Here is a 24,591-nt window from a genome sequence, read left to right on the forward strand (position 1 = left end):
GTTCAAGTGATCTACTATAAGTTCACCTACATTCATGTATAAATCAGACTTATGCCATGGTGCTTGAGTAGAGTACTGAATTCTGTAGTTTGTGTACTTAGATAGGTAGGGGTTCTGTTCTTACTGCAGTTGACTGTGTGTGTGCCTCTACTCAGCGGAGTAAACATGCTGCCCTACAGTTACTACTCCAATGACATGACTTGCAAGTATTTTGATACTTGCACGTGCATACAGATCTGTTTCAGGCAGACATCCCAGTTTCTTCTCTCCAACGTGCACTGCTGATTTCATGCACTATAAGTTGACCTCCAGTAATATAAAGTCAGACTGGTGCTGTTGTGCTTGCGTGCAGGACTGCGTTCTGTAGTCTGTGCACTTAGATAGGTAGGAGTTCTGTTTGCACTGCAGCCAACTTGGTGTGTGTGTCTCTACTCATCAGAGTAAACTTGCTAGCCTATAGTTACTTTTCCAATGACATAACTTGCGAGAATTTTGATACTTGCACCTGCCTACAGATCCATTTCAGACATGCTTCCCAACTTCTTCTCTGCAACAAGCATTGCTAATGTCATCCACTATAAGTTGACCACCAGCCATATAAAGTCAGACTGGTGCCATGATAAATGCATAGAGTACTGTGTTCTGTAGTCTATGCACTTAGATAGGTAGGGGTTCTGTTCACACTGCAGCCTACTTGGCGTGTGTATATCTCAACTCAGCAGAGTAAATGTGCTATCCTCCAGGTAGTTCTCCAATGGCATGGCTTGCCAGTATTTTGATACTTGCACAAGCCTACACATCCATTTAATGCAGCCCTCACAACCTCTTCTCTTCCATGTGGCCTGCTGATGTCATCCACTAAAGGTTGAACTACAGCCATGTAAACATTAGATTTGCACTGTGACACTTCCATAATGTACTGTGCTTTGTAGTCTGTGCACTTAGATAGTTAGGGTTTCTGTTCTCACTGCAGTCAACTTGGTGCATGTGTGTCTCTACTTAGCAGAGTAGACAGGCTATCCTACAGTTACTTCTCCAATGGTATGGCTTGTCAGTATTTTGATAGTTGCACTTGCCTACAGATCCATTTAGGCAGGCCTCCCAACTTCTCTCCAACATGCACTGCTGATGTCATCCATTATGGCCTCCAGCTATGTAAAAGTCAGAGTTGTGCAGTTTCACTTGTGTAGAATACTGTGTTCTGTAGGCTGTGTATTTAAGATAGGTACAGGTTCTGTTCTCATGTGGTCAAGTGTGTGTGTGTGTGTGTGTGTGTGTGTGTGTGTGTGTGTGTGTGTGTGTGTGTGTGTGAGAGAGAGAGAGAGAGAGAGAGAGAGAGAGAAATGTTACCTGACAGTACAAAGAGCATTTTACACCAGCATGTGGTACACTTTTATTACCATATGCTCAACACACAATGCTGATGTCATCAGCTATATCAGACTATTGCATATGCAGTCATTCCACCAGAGAATGATCAGACACTGGCCTGGAGACCAGGCAGATGCCACCACATCTGATACCAGAAATATTACAGTGACATGTATTTTAATCTAGCCACATGCATCATGGTTAGCAGGCCCTGTGTTATCTTGATGAGGAAGCCATGTGGTCTGTCAAACTGCTGCATGTGTCTGGTGAGTTTCATGCAAAGGAAAGCATTATACTGTATTACATATTACTGTTCTGGTGTGTTTTGACTACAGTGTTGTGGTACAGCCCTGAGATCTGAATGTGATGGTGATGGTGTGACATATGATGTGCACCACACATATGTACTAGAAAATCATTAAAGAGTAAAGTTATTAAGTAATGAGGCATATTGCAGTTCCTGACTTCACAACCTTTACAAGAGAATGCACTAGAAAGTAGTGATAATATGATGCTATCCACTGTATAACTTGGCAAGGCAAATATAAGTGACAGGTACAATTGGTTCAACAACACAAATGCAGATATACTAAGGACTAATGTAGCTATGTACCCTGTGAATCAGACACAAAGATTTTGTATCCCTGAATCCAAAAGAGAGAAAACAGGGATATGGCACAGTTATCACTTGCACAGGGTTTTGTGGGGAGGGAGGGAGGAGGCCTAGGCTGACACAAAAGGTCAGTGAGTGTGTGTGTGAGTAAGAAAAGGAAGCAGGCAAACAAAACCATGTAACTGTTGTGTGTGTGTGTGTGTGTGTGTGTGTGTGTGTGTGTGTGTGTGTGTGTGTGTGTGTGTGTGTGTGTCTGTATGGGTCCTCCATGTGAAAGTGGTGTGTTAGAATCTGCATAAACACAGCCAACCTCAGTGCAAGATCTACATCTTGGTATGTTAAACAGGTGTGAGACATGCATGGTAGAGTTGGCAGTTCATCGTTGCTGCTCCCAACCATGCGAACTGGCTCTGCCAGGAGTTGCACTGACACCTCCATGCCCAAGGTCAGATGCAGTGCTGCTACCTGAACGTGCCTGATGTCTGATGGCCATGTTTTCATCAAAGGAATGCCCAGGACCATGACGCCATGGCCTGCCACATCTGGGTGTTGACAGCACACTTGCTGACAGACCAGTGGAAGTACTACCACTATGGGAGCATGATCGGGAATGGCCACGTTAGCTATCAGCAGATGTTGTGGCTGACCTACACCCATGAGGACATTGTTCCCTGCTCAGCAGATGTTCCATCAGATACACTGCTTGTTCCATGACAGACACCCGTTGGTCCATCACAGATATCCCTAATTCCAATGTGTCATTCTTCCAATCCAGTGAATCGGCAAAATGGTGGAAGCAGTCACACATGTCAGCCTATGCCACATCTACAACCCTGAACGTTTGTCTGGAGCACCTTTCTGAACAAGCCTGTGCCTCCATTATGGCCTTAAGCATATGTTGAGTGAAACAGGAAAAGACACTTGCCCCAGCTGGAGGAGGGACAGCAGGCACCCTCCAAGCATCCCTATCAACCCTCCTGTGTGGCAGCTTGCCTACATTGTTCTATATGGAGTAGTTTATTAATGGATTGCATCTGTTTTAGCCTGTGTTACTGAGATGTTAATTACAACACAAGCAGCTGAACTGCATGCTAATCAACCAATCTGGTGGAGCTATTCAACAAGTTATAAAGCAACCATGTAGACTCCATGCTGGTTTTTCATGTGTATTTCTAATGTAGTGGAGTACAGACACAGAAAGTCTACACAGACAGAATGTTAGGAGCTGCTGCTGCTTAACTCAATTTGTATGTGCTACTGGCTGTAGGCAGTGCTGCTGCTGCTGCTACCAATAGGCCTAGACCAAGACAGAGAAGATTCTTTAGGCAACATTTAACTTATCACAACATACACAACATGGACATTGTAGAGTACTACAGGGTGGACAGAGACACACTACAGGACCTCTGTTACCTCTGCTGGCCTTAACTCAGGGACAGAATCTTTACCTCCCCACGTATTGGCTGTGTACTAGTTGCATCACAGTCAGCCCTGAACTAACATTGTGGCAACTGCTGCATTGGTAAGGAAAGTCCTGAACATGTACTGTATTGTATAATAATATGACAGCATGTCCTTTTAGTTTATCACTTGTTACAGTAAGCATGTAAAAGGGCACCTGTCCGCAAAAAAAGTCACCCCAGACATAGCTGTCCATTTTGCACACATGTCATCTTGACACACTTAATTCAGTCCAATTGGCTATACAACATGATTGTGCTGTGGTCACCCTTCTCTCTGGGGTTGACACTGCAACATGAGCTAATATTCTACACATCTGAACATTTTCTGCTGTTGAAGAAATGGATAGCTATGGTTCTTTCCTACATCCCTCCTGCATATTCCTGCCCACCTTTCACTTTGCTCTTTCCCCTGCTTGCTCCCCATTTCACCACTTTCCTATCTTTGCTATCTCTTTTCTTTAAAGCATAATTGTGCGATGGTACACATTAAGCAGTAACGAGTGGCTATGGCAAAAAGACATTATAAGTGTTATATACAGCTGTATTGGAAACCACTACCATCTAGCCATACTTTAGAGACTCCATACCAACTATCACACTTCAGAATTTGAATTTACATGTAAAAGTATTTGAAACTGTTACATACACCTAGATTTGAACCTAGCACCATCTGACCCCAAAAATTAATGAATCAATGCATTAACAGATGGCGTTACAAATTCATTTGCATAACAGGTGTATTTTAGAGACTGAAAAGCAAATGGCAGACTTCACTGGTGTTGCATACACCTACTACATAACTGACTCTCTGGTTGCAAGTATTAATTCACTTAATGTAGTAATACATTCCTTTTTGAGGCCAGATGATACTGGCTACAAATATAGCTGTAGCTAATACATTGAACTACTTTTTTATTAGCATTACTTAACGTTGGTGCATGTTGCACACCTTCGTGCACCATCTCTCACTAATGCTTTTTACTGTAAATGCCCAGCATTATATTGAGGTGTCATACAATAATGCTTTATAAAACATTACTGGGGATTGTGCAATGATGTTTCATACAAAATTAATTGGGAAGATATGGCATTGGTGATATGGGGAGCAAGAACTGGGGAGTACAAAGGTAAATCTTTGCTAAACTGTGTCAGTTGCTGTTGATTGTATGAAATACATCTGTTACCTAACTGACTCTGTGGTAGCACGTAATAATGCATTGCTCTTGGAGGCAGATGTTACTGGATTTGAATACAGGTATAAGTAGTAATTTTACAAGTGTGTATGATACTTTAAATACATTTACTTACATTGCTGCCATTCACCATTGCTTTGATTGGTGTGCAATGTGCACTATCACACAATTATGCTTAAAGAAAAGAAATGGAGAAGACAGGAAAGTGGTGAAATGGGGAGCAAGCAGGAGAAAAAAAAGTGAAAGGAGGGCAGGAATGTGCAGGATGGATGTAGGAAAGAACCAGAGCTATCCATTTCTTCAACAATAAAACATGATCATATATGCAAAATACCAGCTGAATTTGAACTGTCACCTCCATAGAGAGTGGTGACCAAAACAAATTCATGTTGTATAGCCAATTGGACCTAATAAAGGGTGTCAAGAAGACATGTGTGTGAAATGGAGAATTATATATGGGACACATTTTGGGGGGTGGCAGGTGCCTTTATTTTGCAGATAGAGAGGAATGTTGGGGAAGGGACATAGATATGTCTGGATCTGTCTGGATCAGATATGTTGGGTAGCTGAGGAAGCAATGGCAGACAGGACATGCAAGACAAGACACAGGGATGGTGAAGGACACAATAGGGGGTGAAGACCATGGTAGGGATGAGGGTGGAACATCATGAACCCACGGACATCAAGCTGGGTGACTGTGAGAATCAAGTCCTCACCCAGTGGACTGTCATCACTGTCACCTCACTGTGCTGCTGGCTGCAGTGCCCAACATGTGCATCTCCTATGAGTATTCTGAACCAGAATGGTAAGCAAGCGCTCCATCTGGGATAGGCATGCACCCACAGTATGGCACACAATCCTACGCACCATCCTTGGCAGTTCTTCTTGGGTGATAAAGTTACCACCTCTGCCACTGCTCCTGGAGGGAGCCATGGGCCTATCCTCTGGGGCAGAGCTACCTGAGGGATGCAGGGGCAGCAGAGGGGGGTGCTGACAGGTTGTGCACTAGACATGCTGAGCAACAGTGCTATAGCCGGTGGAGTTGGGGGCAGGAGGAGCCTGTGGGACAGGCCTACTTTGCTGCGCTATGAGGGAAAAAAGCAACAAATTAAAAAAAAACAGAGAGAGAAGATAAGGGTTGGAGTGAGAGAATAAAATGGGAGAACATTAGTAACTCCATATGTGACATACAAAGCATTGATACAATTATTTGACTCTGTTCTGTTACCTTTACTTTTAATACTACAAACTCTTAACAAATTTCTTTATTACTATTAAGACTACCTAGTTCATAATAGAGGTGCACTATAGTGTGGACTGTAGCCAGCAATGCTTGATGTGTGCATATACTGCACATATGCATGTTCCAGTTATACTGATTACAGTTTACAGAAGGCCATCTTTGCCACTGGTATGGAGGTCTGAAGTTACATTGTAGTAATGATGAAAACCTAACAGTATTGCACACTTGGGAAGTGTGGTTTTTGAATTCACAACCACTGACTACTCTCTAATACAGTACTGCTATTTTGTCCTATAGATTACTGCTGTTTAGAGATGCATGCTCATTGTTATTTGAGAATATGAAACTGTTGCTTTATGATGCAGACTAAAGCATGCATACTTTTTGTTGCAGTTGAGCTATGCATGATCAATTTGATATGACTGTATTAAATACCAACTAACCTATCCTTAACTTTTAATGCAACTAAATTACTATTAAAATTATTATTATTAATATTATTATTATTATTATTATTATTATTATTATTATTATTATTATTAAATTACTATTTACAACAGTACTGTTCTGATGCATGCATACACATGCTTCTGGCATCCTTAAACATGTGGCATGGGACCTCACATTTGAGGGCTGCGCCATGGCAGTTGTGGAAAAAACAGAACAGAACAGAATACCATTTTGAATACCAGTCTTGACTTTTACAATCCGTCACTGTAATTGATATGTACACATCTGTGGTGTGTCCCTGTACTAAATTTCATGATCCAATGGTTGAGGGTCTCCTGCTTCCTCATCCAGAGGTCATTGATGCTGGCATTGTCCATCAGTATGGATGATACCTGTAGCACTGGTCAAAGCCCTGGAAATACCATTCCAGGCTTCAGCCTTGTATTCTGAGCCTGAATAGTCCCATTGCAGCAACTCGGGCCCATGCTCCTTTACTAGGAGTTCAATAAAGACTTTGGACTCCTGAGCAGCCCACTTCTGCACTTAGTAGTGCACTCCCTCACCAGCAACACCAGGCATGTCTACCATAGCTCAATGTAGAATGACCAGTTCCCATAAGTGCATTTTGTAACCTGATGTTTTCCTGCCAATTACATGTATTGTGTTTACTGAGAGTGTGAACATTTTGGTTTTGCAATGTTTGAAAAAGGTCATAAAAACTGGGTAGTCAAGAGTGCACACTGGCAGGCAATGTGTTTGTACAATGGTAAGTGATGCACAACAGTGGCAAGCAATGCAATTTTAAGGTTATTTGGTATACAGGCACTTGTGTAAAAATACTAGTCAAATGAACCATGTCTATGGTTCTCCTACACTTGCAGCTGTTTCCACAAGAAGGATTAGAAAACAGTTGTGTATGTTGCACTTCATTGCTATAATATGCAATGTCACAACAGTAAAATGAAGTTTTCACACCCTGTACTAGAAGCCCAGACCATGTGTACTCCACACTACACTTAACACCTACTGCTACAGGATATATGACATGATATTCCCTATCTTAATATTGATTGTAAAGTTGTAGCTGTTAATTGCCATGTAACGCCACTTACCGTGTTTGTGTAATGACCAACATTATCAGTTGAATGCATCTTGTTTAAGTTTGTAGCTGCCTGGGTCCTGTCTGCAACTGGGTGGTCCATCCCCCAGTTTGTGCACTGCTGCATTTCATGCAAATCAGATGAGCACAGCGAAATGTGTTTGTGCTAAGCTGTGTATCGAGCAAACACTGGCCTCAAAAAAAAAAACATAGTTGAGATGAGGAAAAACAATCTATGGCTGCACCCCAAACAAATTTTAATGAAGAAAACTCAGGTAAGGAAAAAGCAATTGTTATGCTGTCCTACAATCTGCTTTTGGGGCCAGCAACCTTACATGGAAATGCTATCCGCATTATACCTGCCAAATGTCCAGAACTTTGCAGAATGTCCAGATGTTTGCATCATATTTTTGGGCTGTCCCTTCTAAAATTTGTAATCACTGAAGATTGAAGTCAATACATAATGACAGACATTTGAGTTTCATACTTCATATCCTTCAGAAAATGCATGCTAACACAATGCCTATTAATCTAGCTATTATAAGAAACAATATTGTAAATTTGTCCTCATTTTTGGCATTTTCCCCCATCATTTTAGTTTTTGTCCAGCGTTCTTGCACTAAAAGGTTGGGAGGTATTATCCACATTCATAATAGAGGTTTCACGGCCAGCAACACTGGTGAGAGCCACAAAACCTTGCTTACATGTGCTACGCATCATAAATATACATGTAGTGCTGCCATGTGATGAGCAATATTGTGTACATGAAAACATTCTGTGTAGGCTCTGTGTGAAACCTACACAAAGTTTATTGAATTGGGGATTGTCTATTCTATTTTTAACCTGGTTCTTAATTAGGCTCTACAAACTACTTCTGGTTAGTCAACAATGTGACAAAATGTGAACAGTCACATTTCCCCCAACACACCAGGTTTTTTGGACATTCTCATAGTAGATCTGTTGTTGTCTCTAATTATCAGGTTATGAAGACTTACTGTTGATTGCACTTGCTCTTTCTATTTCTTCACTGAGCCTATGCAAGGAGGCCAGGCATTTGTTTTCTGTACTTTCTGTGGCAATTATCACCCATTTCCAGAGACCAAACTCAGTGTTCCTTATTTCCTCATTATAAGCATGTTCTTGAACTTTCAAAGTGTGGGTTATGTGTTCTTTTACTAATGGTAGTATAGCTTCTAGCCTCTCCTACATTTAGGTCATATTATGCTCAACTGCATTACACTGTTCTTTGTGTTTCCATTTAGATTATGTTGTACCTTTTCTCTGCTGAGGTATGTTTTATTTTACCTAATACTCCTCTATGTTCACTTTAGTAGAGCAATTTAAAGGGTAACACCATGAAAGACTGTAAAACCTCCCAAAGTAACAAATAGGATATGGTGTAAAAGTTTCTCAAGGTTTATTTGTTTGACTTGCATTACCATGTATAAATCAGCCAAAATACAGGCCTAAAAAGATTATTGAATTCATTAGGATACCTTTAGGTATCTCATTATTTCTACAAAGTAAGACTGTTGCTCTCTAGTAGTACCTGTATCCCATCATTTTCCAACACCAATTCAAGACCTACCTGAATAATTAAGGATAAGTCAAATGATGTACGTCTCACCACATGAATTAAGCCGACTAACTAGTCTATTTCTTTCCTTATTACTCATTCTCTTTGCATACTATTATATGTACTATCTTTCAAATTACTGTTATTTTTACTATTTATATTAATATTGAACTTTTATTGTACCCCCCATTATTACTCACTATAAACATATACTTACTTTATTGCTGTTCCAGCGCAAACCAGGTTGTGCAGAAAACTGTTCAGTTTTGATTAGCATCACACCCTGCAAACAAACAAACATTAAATAAATACATAAATAACATAATCTAAAATAACCAATATGTACTGGCGCTTCCTGTCTGATTTATGTGAAGATCCTATATGGTCTAGAGCTATCCTTTTGAACTAGATCACTGTTATTACCATAGGTACTAATTGGGATTTATTATGTTTATTTGGATAAGTATGCTGTGAAGGCACAAGATATATCATGTTTCTACTGCCACACACCTCTGGACAAAACAATGTTTTTCTTTTAGTCTTCTCTACCCCCAAGATGGAAACCCAAAATATGACTGAGTGTTTGTTCTATATCAGATTCCTGTGTGACATTTGCTAAAGGGTTAAACTAACTGAAAATAATATGTGGTGATATTGGTTTTGTGAAAACAGTATTATTGTCAAAGTCTTAATGTAAACTTATCAAAAGTCATTGGTATACCATTCCAAAATTCAGATAATAGTGACTGAAAAAGTACTGACACTTGTCTAACATGTTTGAAAGATGTTAGGAGTGCATTCTCATCCATTACGGTATTATTTCATTATTAGAGGAGAAGCCTCCTTAAAATATATATTGTGTGAAATAGATCTTGAGCTTGGGATTTATATGATTAGTGAATAATCGGCAGTCTGATTGCCTATCATATGGTGTAGCAGTTTTGCATATTTCATCAGAACATCCCTCCATATGTCATTTATCATATTTCTGTAGTCAGCCTAAGGTCTTCTGTTATGAATGTAGTGTAGCTTGCAAGCAGTATTCCAGATGAACTGGTATTATTCTTTTTCAGTTCTGTGCCTTGGCTTTAAGAAGGAAGTAGTTTTCTAAAGTTTAAAAAGAAGAATATTTTATAAAACTAAAACATATGTATTGTAGAAATCCATGCAGGCAGGGCATAAACTGTAATAAAAATGATATTATATTTTTTATAAAGTATTTTGAAGAAGGGTTGGGGCCAGGGCATAGACACAGGACCTGGATGGCTAGGGCAGAAGGGAGGAAAGGTGTGTTGTATGTCTGACCACATGGTTGAAATCAGGGTCTGCCTTTGGTCAACTGGTTTCCTAGGCAAATGGGCTCCACAGTGCCACCCTTCAACAACACCCAGTGGCAACATGCTGGTCTACCTACACCATCCAGATTACTTTTTTCTTTGTTTTTCTCATAGCTTGTCTTACTCCAGTTTTTCTTAAATTCATGCAACACATTTTAAAGAAATGATTTCTGTACTATAAAAAATAAACAAATAAATACTTGAAAAGAGCCCCTGCTAGATCAGCCACCTAGTTGGCCTATGTCTAAGATCTGTTGGGTGGGGTACTAGTTCATAGTACCAGTCCAGGACACTTGGTGAACTAGCTATGATTCTGCTCCTCAAATGATAGAAAATTCATCCTTTTCACATGCTAGCAAATTAATACTTAAGATTCTGCAAACTAGACTCCAGCAAAATATGGACTGACAACTACCAGACATACAAGCTGATACGGGTGGATGGATGGATGGATGGATGGATGGATGGATGGATGGATGGATGGATGGATGGATGGATGGATTGATGGATGGATGGATGAATGGATTAGAAGGGGTATAGGTACCAGAAATCAAATTGCCAACATTCATTCAATAGAAAAGTCTAGGCCTTCCAGAAAAATATTTTTATTGACTACCCTAATGACTTTAACTATATGGACTATAATATTAATTGTGGCACATTTCTCAAAGAATTAAAATACTGAGTCACTTTAATTGCCTCCTGAGGACTCCTAATGTCTAGTATGAGGCAACAGTTAGTACCAAATATGAAATAACTCAGTGGTTCAGGAGTAGGAAAAGAAAGCAGCATGCCACTGCATATTTAAAGTATACACTGAATATATCATGCAAAATGTTGGGTTAGATATATCAGATGCTAGAATCAAAATGGCTAGGAGAAATATTAATAAACTCAAATGTGCAGATGATAACACTTTGATGACTGAAAGGAAGGATGAATTGAATACCCATTTATGAATGATAGAGTAAAGCTGCTCACCATAAAAAAAGCTAAAATGATGTGATTGTGTTCTGTCAAGTCTTTAAAAATATTTAAAGAAGAAGTAGAAGCAGTGATAGATTTATTTTCTTATGCACAAAGACATCAACTGCTAGTGTTTCAGCCATCAAACAAAAAGCTGATTGCTTCTTGGAAAGAAATATGGGAAATCTAGATAAGATTTTAAAAAAACAGAGCACACTGTCAGTAAAGCTTCGTATAGTCAAAGCTATCTTTTTTCCATTAATATTGTATGGTTGTAAGAAGTAAATGATAACTAAGGCTATACACCAAAAAAAAAATCAATGCTTTTGAACTTTGGAGTTGGACAAAAGTTTTGACAATTCTGAAACAAGAAGATCAAATCAGAAAAACATACTGTGTATGTGGACATGCATCCTGTAGTACACAATGTAGTCAGTAAGAAATAAAGCAGTCACTGGAATCAGATTTATGACTTAATCATATTTCTTGATACAAAATGAAGCTCAGAAAAGAACCACTGTCCTTCATAAACAAGTTGGCCTGGAGTCCATCATAAATACATTGCTTTATCAGGCTAACATTTTCACAGTACAGCAAACCTTTACACTCAGGTGCAATGTTTCTTTCTGCACAGGATGGTTACGTTTAGCAGAGCATCTGGCAACACTAAAGCAGTACTTGAAGCAGACCTCCAAACAGCAGAATAACTTCTTTCTCAATTCCATCAACAGGGAACAACACCATTTTGTCTTATACCCATGCAGTAAAAAGTCTAGCTGTCTCTTCCTCTCAGGGGTCAGAGCCATTCAATCATAGGGATACACTCTGGGTTGCCTTACATCTTCCTTCTGGTCAAAATAACTCTAAACAGGGTGTCCTTAGACCTTAATCATAGCCCAAGATTACAAATTTACTGTGCTTTGGGTACTGTGCTGTATGTACAGCTTTCGTTCATTACCTCCAATATATTTGCTTGTTTTAAGGTTAATTTCTTTAAAGGGACAATCCGCCACTATGCTGACCATTCTAGGAAAGTAGACCAGTCACCATTAAGCTATTATGACGCTCCACCATAAAGCTATCACTTGGAGTCATAGTAGATGGGCTGTATGCCTGAGGCAACCCATCTTCATTCATGTTGTTGGAGCCCAGATGATGCAGTATCTGAAAGCTAAAATCTGGAAGGTTACTGATTACTGAGATGGCTTCAGGTTGGTGTTCTTCTGTTGGAATAGCCATTGAAGGTGGGCATGTGCTGTCCAGCTAGACAAACTCTGTCCTCATGAGATAATATTTCAGAGTGGTGAAGACCCACTTAAGGGATGAAGCAAACTGTACCTGTACCTACCTTTGTGGTATCCATATGTGCTAGGATTTTTTTTTTCAAAATGTCTGGAGCTCTGAGTGCAAGATATTCTTCAGCTATCGAAAGGCTTGTTTCATTGCATTTGTCTGCCTTCATTGGAGACTTACCTTTCATCGGGTCAATCAGGGTCAAGCAATACTAGTAAAATCAAGAACAAACGCAAACCAAAATAGCAAACCAGGCTGAAAAAAAAAGTTTTTTATTTCTTTTCACTTGTTGATGAGTGCCAATTCTGCACAGCCTGTGGTTATAAAAGCCCTTGTACCATCATATAGCCCAGTATTGGCTTCTAGCTGGATTAGCTTTCCATATAACCCAATGCAGAGAATTTAAAATGGCTTGGACTTTAGGAAAAATGTTTTCTCAATCTTCTGTGAATAATATAACATAACCAAAGGATGCTACTTCATGTCTGTTTTAGGGGCTAAGGAATTTTCCATATGTCTTTGTTATGTTACAGGAGCTTCATGGAGACCAAAAGAGATGCTTTATTATATAATAACCCATTATTTGTAGAAAATGTCATTTTTTCTTAATATCTGAGGCTACTGGGATTTGCCAGTATTCAGTTTGACTAGTAGACATAAAACATCCATTGCTATGTGTTCAAAAGGGATCTCTATAATAGGCAGAGATATCACAGGTTACTTAAATCCTGAGGTGGGTGCTGTCCTTTAATATTCTGAATAGGCTGCATAAAGGCTGTCTATGTCCTTCAAAATACCAGCCCAATACAATCTTACCAAAACTCTAGTCTTTGTTTTGTCTATTCCCAAATGGCAAGTGTTGGAATGAATACCTGTCTCAGTATCTCTCTTTGCTTACTCTATACAGCAGATCATATCATAGCCGAGGTGTGGGGGTGGTATAATGGGCCTGTTCTGTTCTTCCGGGACCCCATCTACTCTCTCAGTGTTCTCTCTAGTTCCAGGTTTCATCTTCTCAAAGAGCTTTGATGTAATTAATATGACTTATCTGGAGGTCATGTAAGTCAGTATTTTCCTAAATATTCTGATGTCAAGTGAAAGCAATGGACTGTTTTTCTACAAATATTCTGATAGTCCATTGGTCGTTTTGGGCCAATTTCTAGCTCTTTCAAGTCCCCCTGTACAAAACCCACTTTGGCATGTTTTTTGTGCTTGTTACTATTCAGCCAAGCTCCTCATGGTCCTGCAGAGTGGTGCTAGCAGCAGAGAGGCTAAAAGAGCGACTGCTAACTACACACTCAAGTGCGCTAGCCTGTGTTACATATTTATTGCATTTTCCTGCTGTTTGTTGCAAAAAAGAAAAAAAAAACAAAAAAATTACCCTTGTTTCCCATATTTCCTGACCTAGAGTAGTCCAAATACAGGCTTTGCTGTATTCTGGACTTTTGGAAAGTTCCTGTATTGCCCATTTCCTTTCTTGGATAAAGGGAGGCTTCTTTGTTCACCAGTGGCAGTGGGGAGCTTAGAGCACCCTATCTATCCCTGGAGGAGTGTTCCCAGCACAAGAATCTGGTAGTCTATTGGCCATTTTGGGCCAATTTCTAGCTCTTTCAAGTCCCCCTGTATAAAATCCGCTTTGGCGTGGCTTTGCGCGATTTTGCGCATAGCGCAGCATTGGGCAGCTCCGCTTAATTGGGTTTAAACCATTCTTGGCTCCACAAAGTCTGCCCATCACTTTTCCCCTTAGAACTGATCTAGTTCTCATAATAAACACCCTATTCCTACTCTAAAGACTGGCACTTGCTCACTAATGCAATTATATGTCAGCACTAAAAAATTAAAAGCACCACACCCTCACAAACTCCCCTTGAGTACCTTGTTCCCCATTGGCCCTTTTTTCAATTATAAAGGAATTCCCAATACTATTTTAGCATGTCCAAAGGTCAGTTGTTAATCTCCTCTCCGGTCCAGCTGGTGAATCTGGGAATCTTGGGGCAATCTTACAACTGCCTCATGTACAAAGACAACCCTCTCCTCCTCCCAACAAATTCCAACACATGTGAGAGATGCAACCATATAGCCAAACTGGAAGCTAAGCTCTCTCAACTCAGTACTGGCATAACCAGTCAGGAGGAGAAGGAAGCCACACTCACTACAATTCCAGTCTCACATAGACCTACCACAACAGCAAACCAAACACATAAACACACAAAAACATACTCAGAGGCTCTAAATAAAAATCTGCCTAAGCAGCAGAGACCTCCAAAGCAGACACCCAAGCAACCGTTACCCCAAAACAAAACACGTGCCACACATAGCTCACAAAGCCAGTGTGCTGAACAGTCACAGCCCTTAAGGCTAAAAAAACCTGATACACTTGTAATAGGTGACTCTATTGTCAGGCACACTGACGTCCCGCTCACCAGGCTGAACAAGGAGAAGGTCACGGTGAGCTGCCTGTCAGGTGCTAGGATCCACCACATAACACAAGCACTCAGGTCACTCGAAGGCAAGTACAAATATGACTCAGTCATTGTCCATGCTGGTGTGAATGACCTGAGACATACCCCCCTGGACTACATGAAAAGAGACATAGAGGAGCTCTCTGAGCATGTAGCCCAGGCCAGTATGACCCTGACCTTGAGTAGCATCTTACCCTCACCAAGAATGATGCCACAATATGAAGACAAGATGATCAATTTCAACAATTGGCTTAAGTATTGGTGTCATTCAAAGGGGATCCAATGCCTGTCAGCCTGGGATGACATGCTCGACAAGCCATGATGCTTCGCTAGGGACGGCTTGCTCCTGTCACCCCTGGGCTTTTGGATATTGGCAAAGGCTCTTGCCACCGCCATAGTGCCTTTTTTAGGCAAGGCTCCAAAGACAAACCCACCTCCATAGGTATCACAAGGGATAAGAAACTAAGAGTAATGCAACTCAACGCAAGAAGTCTAACCCTCAAGATGCATGCACTCGAAACTCTCCTTAGCATGGAGAACATCGATATCTGTGCAGTAACAGAAACCTGGTTCAAGGCTCCAGAGAGCACCCCAGCACTACCAGGTTATACCTCATACCATGCTTTTCAGCCCCAAAACTTGTACCGAACCACAAAAGGAGGGGGGAGTATCAATATTCATCAAAGATACCCACACCTCCAGGTTGGTGGCACAGCATGAAGCATCAGAGACTATCCATGTGCAACTAACAGTGGGTAAAACTGCCTTCCAGTTTATAGCCTGCTATAGACCATCCTCCCAAACCCATGAACCCCACTCGGCCTTCCTGAGAACACTGGAAAATATAAAGGTCTCTCCAAGCACCATTATATTGGGCGACTTCAACTACCCAAACATAGACTGGGAGCATTACTCTAGCTCCAACACCCTAGCCCAAAGGTTCCTAGAATTTATAAACTCATATGCTATGGAACAACTTGTTACCACTCCCACAAGAGGGGAAGACATACTGGACCTGATCATCACCAACATGGGGGCTCTATGCTCCAGACCAGAAGTGTATCCCTCACTGGTAAGATCAGACCATAAACTAATCTCAGTGGATATTCACATCCCAATCCCACCCCATGCCCAGAAAACCACAGTGAAAACTTTCTCTAAAGCAAATTTCACACTCCTCAAAACCAAGGTGGAATCCTTCAAAGCCTGTGGAAAATACGGCCCAGACCACAGAATCCTTTATAAACGCATTCTATGAACACCTTCAGGAATGCATGGATTATGCAATCCCAAATAGAACCAAGACCCAATCCTCCAAAGGCAGGCGTCCTGTCTGGTGGACCTCAGCCATAAACAAACTATACAATAGAAGGAGGAAGCTACTACATGATAGAGAAAAATCCCAAAAAGGGAAGGCATCTCTGATCAGTATTAGCAAAAACTATGGGCACTCATAAAATCGTCTAAGGTCAGCTTCGAGAGAAAAACTGCACAGGACACTAAGGATAATCACAAGGCTTTCTTTAGTTATGTTAGGAACCTGGGTGGGAATTCCCAGATATGCTCAGAATGAGTCCAAAATGACAAAAAATACACTGAACCCACAGACATTGCCAACATCCTAGCTGACAGGTTCAGTGCAAACTTTCCCCCCCTCTCCACCAAAAGGGCAAATATCTATCCCAGCAGAGTACTGCCCCCCTGACATCTCAGATGCTCAGATAAGAGCCACCCTCTCCAAAGCAAAAAACACAGCATCAATGGGACCAGACAGTGTCCCGGGCTGCATCCTACATGAACTCCAAGAAGAGCTAAACCCAAACATAAAACTAAGTTCAATCTCAGCCTTACTACAGGATATGTACCCAAAGAGTGGCGTACAGCAACAGTGGTCCCTCTCCACAAAGGTGGTGCCTCAACGGATCCTGGAAACTATCGCCCCATAAGCCTGACTAGCTTGGTCTGCAAAGCTATGGAAAGGATCATCATGGACCTCATAAATAAAGATATTGGGGACCTACAGACACTGGATCCTACCCAGCTCAGCTTTGTTAAGGGCAGATCCTGCCTCTTAAACCTGGTTGATTTCTTTGAAACAGTCACCAAGGCCATTGACGAAGGGAAGGTGGTTCACACAGCCTACTTGGACCTCGCAAAAGCCTTCGATACAATACCCCACTCGGGCATTATAGATAAGCTCACCAGCTTAAATATAAACCCCTATGTCACTAGATGGGTGCAAACTGGCTCAAGGACAGAACCCACATGGTTAGAATTGCTGGAGCCATGTCAGACTCCAAACCAGTTACAAATGGCATCCCACAAGGCTCAGTCCTGGGACCTCTCTTGTTCGGTATATATTTCTCGGACATACAGGCCAACATGGAAGAACTGTGGCTGACCAAGTTCACAGATGACTGCAAACTAGGCGCCATAATCGACTTTCCAGCCGACACAAGCATCCTACAAAAGGGTCTCATAGAAACAGACAACTGGTGCCAGAGCCATGGCCTCAAGCTAAACGCCAAAAAGTCTATAGTCATTCCCTTTGGCAAAAACAAAGTGCCCACAAATTATCACATAGGTGGTAATCCATTAAGTACGGAAGAAGTAATTAGGGACCTGGGGACCCAAGTTGATAGCAATCTCTCATTTGAAAACCACATGGCCAAAGTGGTTAGAAAAACATTTTATATAGCCCACCTAATCATGAAGGGATTCACATCTAGATCAGGGGAGGTCATCATGCCTCTTTACTCATCCCTCATCAGGCCCATAATTGAGTACAATGCCCCTTTTGGGATGTACCTTACCAGACACCTGCATCAACTGGAAAGACACCAAAAGTACCTCACCAAGAGGATCAAAGGGCTCAAACAGATGCCATATGCTGCCCGGTTAAAGAAACTCCAGCTCTACTCAGTGGCATACCGCCTGCTCAGAGGCGATCTGTGCCTGACGTATAAAGCCATGTCCAACCTGGAATTAATGGACATGCTGCACCTCAGAAAATCCAAATCCCATCGAGCTATGTGCTCGAGACTTGAACCTCAGCACTGAAATAAATAGGACATGCTGGAGGGACAGATTCCTAACCCAGAGGCTCCCTTCACTCTGGAATAAAATCCCAGTCCAGGTTAGGCAGAGTCCCTCATTGACTCTCTTCAAGAGGAATCTTGATGAGTGGATGGGAGATCATAGGTTTACCCCGGGTATCACTTCTGTGTCACTGTTAGACAGAGGCACAGTATACTAACCTCGAAAAAGGGCATAGCAAAATGAATTTAAAATGGGTGGCGAAAGCCAAACACACTCTGGCTAGGCTTATAAATGCCCTAGGGCAGATAGCCTAGTATGAACCTATGAACCTATTAATAAAAGTGTTTTCCTTTTATTTAAGTCAATCCCTGTGAAGAGTACTTTGTGAAAATAATATTCATACACTTTGGAGAAGTTCATTCAACTAGTGCCTATGCTGGTTCCAAGGTGTTGTGCCCCACTCCCTCAAACTTTTCAAGTGAAGAGCAAAATGAGCCAGTCCTGGCTGGATACATATCCCATACCTCCTTTCTCAGGGGCCAATCAGGTTACTTTTAAACTGTAATAAGCAGCTGCTTTCAGTTTAGACTATGCATGGAGCACTACAGTATTCAGGTTTCAGTTTTTTTCACTTTTAAAGAGTATCAAGCTACCTGTTGCAGTGCAGGTGTAGATCCCAACTAGTTGCTTCCCATAAACTAATCTATTAACCAGACAAATGACCTAGAATGATAAATATTTTCCAACTTTATAACTCCAGTAAACAAACTGAGATCCACTGACAAAATGTTATTAACTGGTGAAAAAGCTAATAGCTCAGCTGGTGACTCTGTATTCCACTTTCCTGGCCAGCATTTGGATCTTCTGTCCTCTCTTTGTCTAAGAAATATGGTAAACACCAACTCTTATAAGACACTACCAAGCAAATACCTAAAAGATACTTGGCACTGTACATGCAAAACCCACGGATGCTAAATTTCCTGCCCCTTCTGTCACCTAATCCTTCCAAGCACTATTTTTTGTCCAATATTTCATCCTAGTCTTCTACCTATCCCTGTTCTAACTTCTACATGTCTTAAATTATGTTCTCTCACTTCTTACTACTAATCCTCCATGTCCTTCTTTTCTGTCCTTCCACCAAATTCTTTTCCAAATATTTTCATAGCTCTTTATTCTATGATGCTATTAATTAATGATACTCTGTTTAGATGTTGTATATTTGTTGATTACTTGTATACCTCTGTTTACTATGCTCTTTATGTTATGTTTTTATTTTCTCCCCATAAAAAGTTTCCTAGATCATTACTTGGCACTGCTATTAATTAACAATACTCTGTTTAAATTGTATATACTTGCTGATTACTTGTATGCCTCTGTTTACTATGCTCTTTATGCTATGGTTTTATTTTCTCCCCAGAAAAAGTTTCCTAGATCATTACTTGGCACTGCTATTAATTAACAATACTCTGTTTAAATTGTGTATGCTTGTTGATTACTTATATATTCTCCCCATACCTTCACTGAAAATGTGTTGCTTTTTGCCCAGTCAGACTATCGCAGTAAACAAATGCAATAATTAAATAAATATAAATAAACAGATGTTAAACACATCTAAATGTCGAACACGCTGCCAAACTTTAAGTGATAAAATTCACATTTATAATGCTTCTACTACCATCAAAAAAACATAGTGAAACCATTTAGTAAACCTTTGCCAGGGTATGTAAATGGGTTTAATTTGGTTAAAGACAGTGGAAATCAGAAGATAATATTCAGAATTTTCTTCCGAGACTCAGTATATTTTGTTGTTTACGTTTTTATCTATTTTGATTTAATATGTTTAATGGTGATGGCTGTGAAGCTTTCCTATGATATTTTGGAAATATCTAACCTGTTTTGTGCTAGACAGTGTTTCATTAACATGAATAGTGTTTTGAGTGACTTTACTTCCAAATAATCTCTTCCATTAGGAAAAATATGTAATAGGACAATTTGCCAGTTTTAAGTATTAACCATAAAGACTGTGAGCAATGCAGCTCATTTTATGTTGGCAAAACCAACAGTCGGTTTCGTGAACATATTAGGGACCATATATATCGTATAAATAAAGGTAACACTGTCAATGCCTTAGCTAAACATGTTCAGATACAAGGTAATGCACATAGGTTTTCTTTTACTGAGTTAGATGTTATATATGAGAATGCTAGGTTGGGTAACATTGGAAATGAAACAGAAAGATGTGAAACAAGATGGACAGCCAAACTACGTTCTCATATGGGGTTAGGTTTAAACAAATGCATACCTTTGAAACCTGTTTTAAAAGCTAGAAGGAAAAGGAAAAAGTAATGTCTATTTACTTTTTAATGGGTTCACTTTTTTAGTGAATTCGGCTTTAACTATTTAATTGTTTTATTAGTTTTAGCTTTTGATTGGTCTGTGTATTATGACAGTGCTGTATAAATGTTTAGTAAAGATGTTGTTTCACTAGGGTCTGAAGAAGCTATGATTCCATAGCGAAAGTGCTTACCAGTTTGTATATAGTTTATACTTGGATTTATTTTACCTGCTGCCTGTTGTTTGTTGCCTACTTTATATTTGGATATTTTAAATTGTGGCTGCTGTGTTTCCATACTTGGATTTATTTCACGTGCTGCCTGCTGTTTGCCACCTGTTTTACCTGTGGATATTCTGAACTGTAACTGCTGTGTTTCCACACTGGTGCTTCTTTCTGCACTTAATTTATTATAGAGAAGATCCCATAGATTTTTAAGATATGGGCAAGACCAAGTACGTGTATTAAGCCTGCTTTATCTACAGAACAGGAGTTACATAATGCTGATGCTTCAAGTTTAAAATTAACTAATTTAATAGTGAATTACACATTGTAGTTTATCATTAATTGAGTATAGAAGAATTTTTGACTGGTATAATTTTGATGTTAAACTGCAAGGTCTTTTGAATTTTGTTGTCTTGTATGAGGTCTTAATCTAGTTGTTGCCATGTTTTAGAGATTTGGTATTTGTCACTGAATCTATGCATTTGAATTAGTTTGTAAGTCATAGATACTGTTTTATCCTGAAGTAATATATCATCAGATTATTCATTAATTTCAGTTTTCTTGCATTTGTTGAACTGATCTCATATCTCATAAGAAAAAGGTTTCTAATGTGGTTTATAAATGTAGTGTAAACTTTTGATAGTTATTATTTTCCTCATATCTTCTAATGAGTGAATGTTAGAGTTTATTAAGTCCCAAATTAAGTTATCTTTTAATAAAGGGAAATCTTATAAATCTATCATTTGGTCATTCACTTTTAGCAGTGGATTATTGTTTAAGGGTTGCAATAACACACAATATTGTCTAAATTTAATAACTTGTTGAATGATGAACTAAGTTCTATTAATAGTTTATTGAGTAGTAGAGCATTTAAATGTTACTGGGCAGAAAAGGAAGAGCTAATCTATTGAAACTACGTGTTTTAATATAGTTGCCCCACACTTTCACCCAAATATTCTGCCATTGTTTATGTGATGGGTCTGCACATGTTATACTGAATAGCCTCATTGAGTTGACTACTAAATAACATAGGTGAAAGTCAGAAAGTCCTACAGAAAGGTCTGGTGCATTAGATTTAGGAACTGGCAATTTATCATAGTATTTCTCAATGATCTGGGATGCTATAAAAATGTTATTAATGTTGAATTAATCTGTTTAAAAAATGTTTTAATATTGGTCAGAATGAGGAAGATACATATAAAAATAGTTTTGGGAAGACATTTATCTTTGTTATGACAACCTTAGAGAAAAAAAGATTCATTGCTCTCCATCTAGTAAGTTTTGTTTAAATTGATATGATAACTGGATTTATTATCCCAGAGAAAACATATTCCTAAACAACTTAAAGAAGTATTAATTCTAATGCTTTCTAGGTTTTGGAAGCTGATGTGAGCATATTCAGATGACAAACTGAATATGCTTTTTTGTTTTTTTTTTGTTTAGTAAGTTTGCAATTAGATACTGGAGAATTGCTATTAACTCCCTGGAAGCCCTCCTTGCTCTGGAGAATGCCGACGTCTGTGCAGTTATAGAGACATGGTTCAAAGCTGCAGAAAGCACCCCAGCAGTGCAAAGTTACAATACTTATCATGCATAAGATCTCTCTATGAAAAAAAAAAAAAAATGAAAGGAGGAGGTTTTTCAATTTACATGAAAAGAATCACACTTCTAGATTGGTCAAGCAGGATGATTCTCTTGAACTACTCCATGTCCTGCTGACCATATGCAAAATCCCCAACCATATCATCCCCAGCCATGAACCATGAAAAATACTCTGCATACCTGAAGTTGTTAGAATTATTTACCATTCAGCCCAACACACTAGTCTTGGGCAATTTTAACTACCCCTCCATACACTGGAAAACAAACGAACACAACCACTAACATGCAGGCTCAGAGATTCCTTGACTTTGTCAATACAAATGTCTTGGAACAGCTGGTCTGCACTCTCATTAGGGGCACAAATATCCTTGACATAGTATTCATAAACATGTGGGAGCATTGCACCACCCCACCCAGCGTAATGTCTTCATTGGTTAGATCTAATCATAAATCGGTTTCCTTTGAAATAAATGTAAAGGTAGAACCCCCATTAAACCCTAAAACCTTAAACAATTTTTTCCAAGGCATGTTACCTTCTGTTAAGTGATAGCATAGGTAATTTTAAAGCTCCCCTTAACCCCAAAGACATGGAGGCCTATGATGTAGTATACACAAATGTCCTGTGCAATCACTTAAACAACTGCACAGAAATGGCAGTGCCTGACCAAACTAAATCCAGGTCTAGCCAGAAAAACAAGTCACAAGAACCCAGGCATAAATAGACTATTTAACAGAAGGAAGAAATTTGTATCTAGATGTAAGGGCAGGGTATACAACAAAGAAATCCCTCATTAATCTCAATAGACAAATCAGAGAACTAGTCAAGTCTTCAATAGCTAAATATGAGATTAAAATAGACTCCCAAGCAAAGGATATCCACAAAGCATTTTTTAGTTATGTTCAAAATCTTAAGGGAAATACTCAACAATGTGCTGAGTTGACTTTAGATGACATTGCGTATACTCAGCCAGAATAAATGGCAAATCTGCTGACTGATAAATTCAGCTCAGATTTCACCCCCATATCACCTCCAGTCACTCCCCATGAAATACCCCCACTGTTTCTTTTCCTGTATTCACAATAATTAATAAATAACAGGTTGCCACTGCACACTCTAAAGCTAGAAACATGTAATCAATGGGCCCTGATGGAATCCTAGGGTTCCTATTAAATAGCTTGAAACATGACCTAGCAGACTCACTCAGATCTCTATTTAACCGTAGTCTCCACACAGGCTTTGTCCCCATAGAGTGGAGGACAGCAACAGTCATCCCTCTACACAAGAGTGGACCATCAAGTGATCCAGGAAACTACTGACCTGTAAGTCTGATCAGCCTCATATGAAAGACTATGGAAAGTATAAGCATGGACTTGATTAATGACAAAGGAAATCTGTAGACTCTAGACCCAACCCAGTTTGGCTTCATTGAGGGCAGGTCCTGCCTGCTCAGTCTGGTAGACTTCTTAGAGAAGGTCACAAAGGTCATAGATGAGGGTTAGACAGTGGATACCACCTACCTTGACCTGGCCAAAGCATTTGACACAATACCCCACTCAGACATTATAGATAAACTCACAACATTGGGCATAGTCCTCTAAATCACCAGATGATTAGCCAAATGGCTCACAGATAGGACACATGTTGTTAGAATGGGGAATCCACATCCATCAAGAGGCCAGTTACCAGTGAAGTACCGTAGGGCTCAGTACTGGACACCTCTTGTGTAGGATATGCTTCTCAAATGTCAAGGCAAATGTAGATGGCCTTTGGCTGACCAAATTTGCTGATGACTGCAAGTTGGGGACAATCACTGATCCCCAAATGATGCTGATATCCTATAGAAAGGTCTGGTGCAGATTAATAACTGGTGTCAGAGCCATGCCCCAAACTAAATGTGAAGAAGTGCATAATAATACCCTTTGAGAAATCAAATACCCCTGTAAATTACAACATTGATAAGCACCCCCTAAAAGTGAACAAATGGTGAGAGATCTAGGTAATCAGATAAATAATAATCTGAACTTTGAATGCCATGTGTCCACAGGGGTGAATAAATCATTTTATGTGGCTCAGCTTATAAGTAAAGGCATGGCATCCAGATCTAAGGATGTCATAAGTACCACTGTACTTGGTCATCATCAGACCAATAATCGAGTATAATGCACCCTTTGACATGTGTCTAACCAGGCACCTGCAACAGTTGGAGCATCCTTGGAGGTTTCTCACAAAAAATAAAAATATATATAGGGTATAACCAACATCTCATACCTAGACCATTTAAAAGCCCTACCATTGTATTCAGTTTCTTACCAATTATTGAGTGGTG

The sequence above is a fragment of the Protopterus annectens genome, chromosome 14.part0, assembly GCF_019279795.1.
Source record: "Protopterus annectens isolate FY-2018-M chromosome 14.part0, PAN1.0, whole genome shotgun sequence".
NCBI classification, from domain to species: Eukaryota; Metazoa; Chordata; order Ceratodontiformes; family Protopteridae; genus Protopterus; species Protopterus annectens.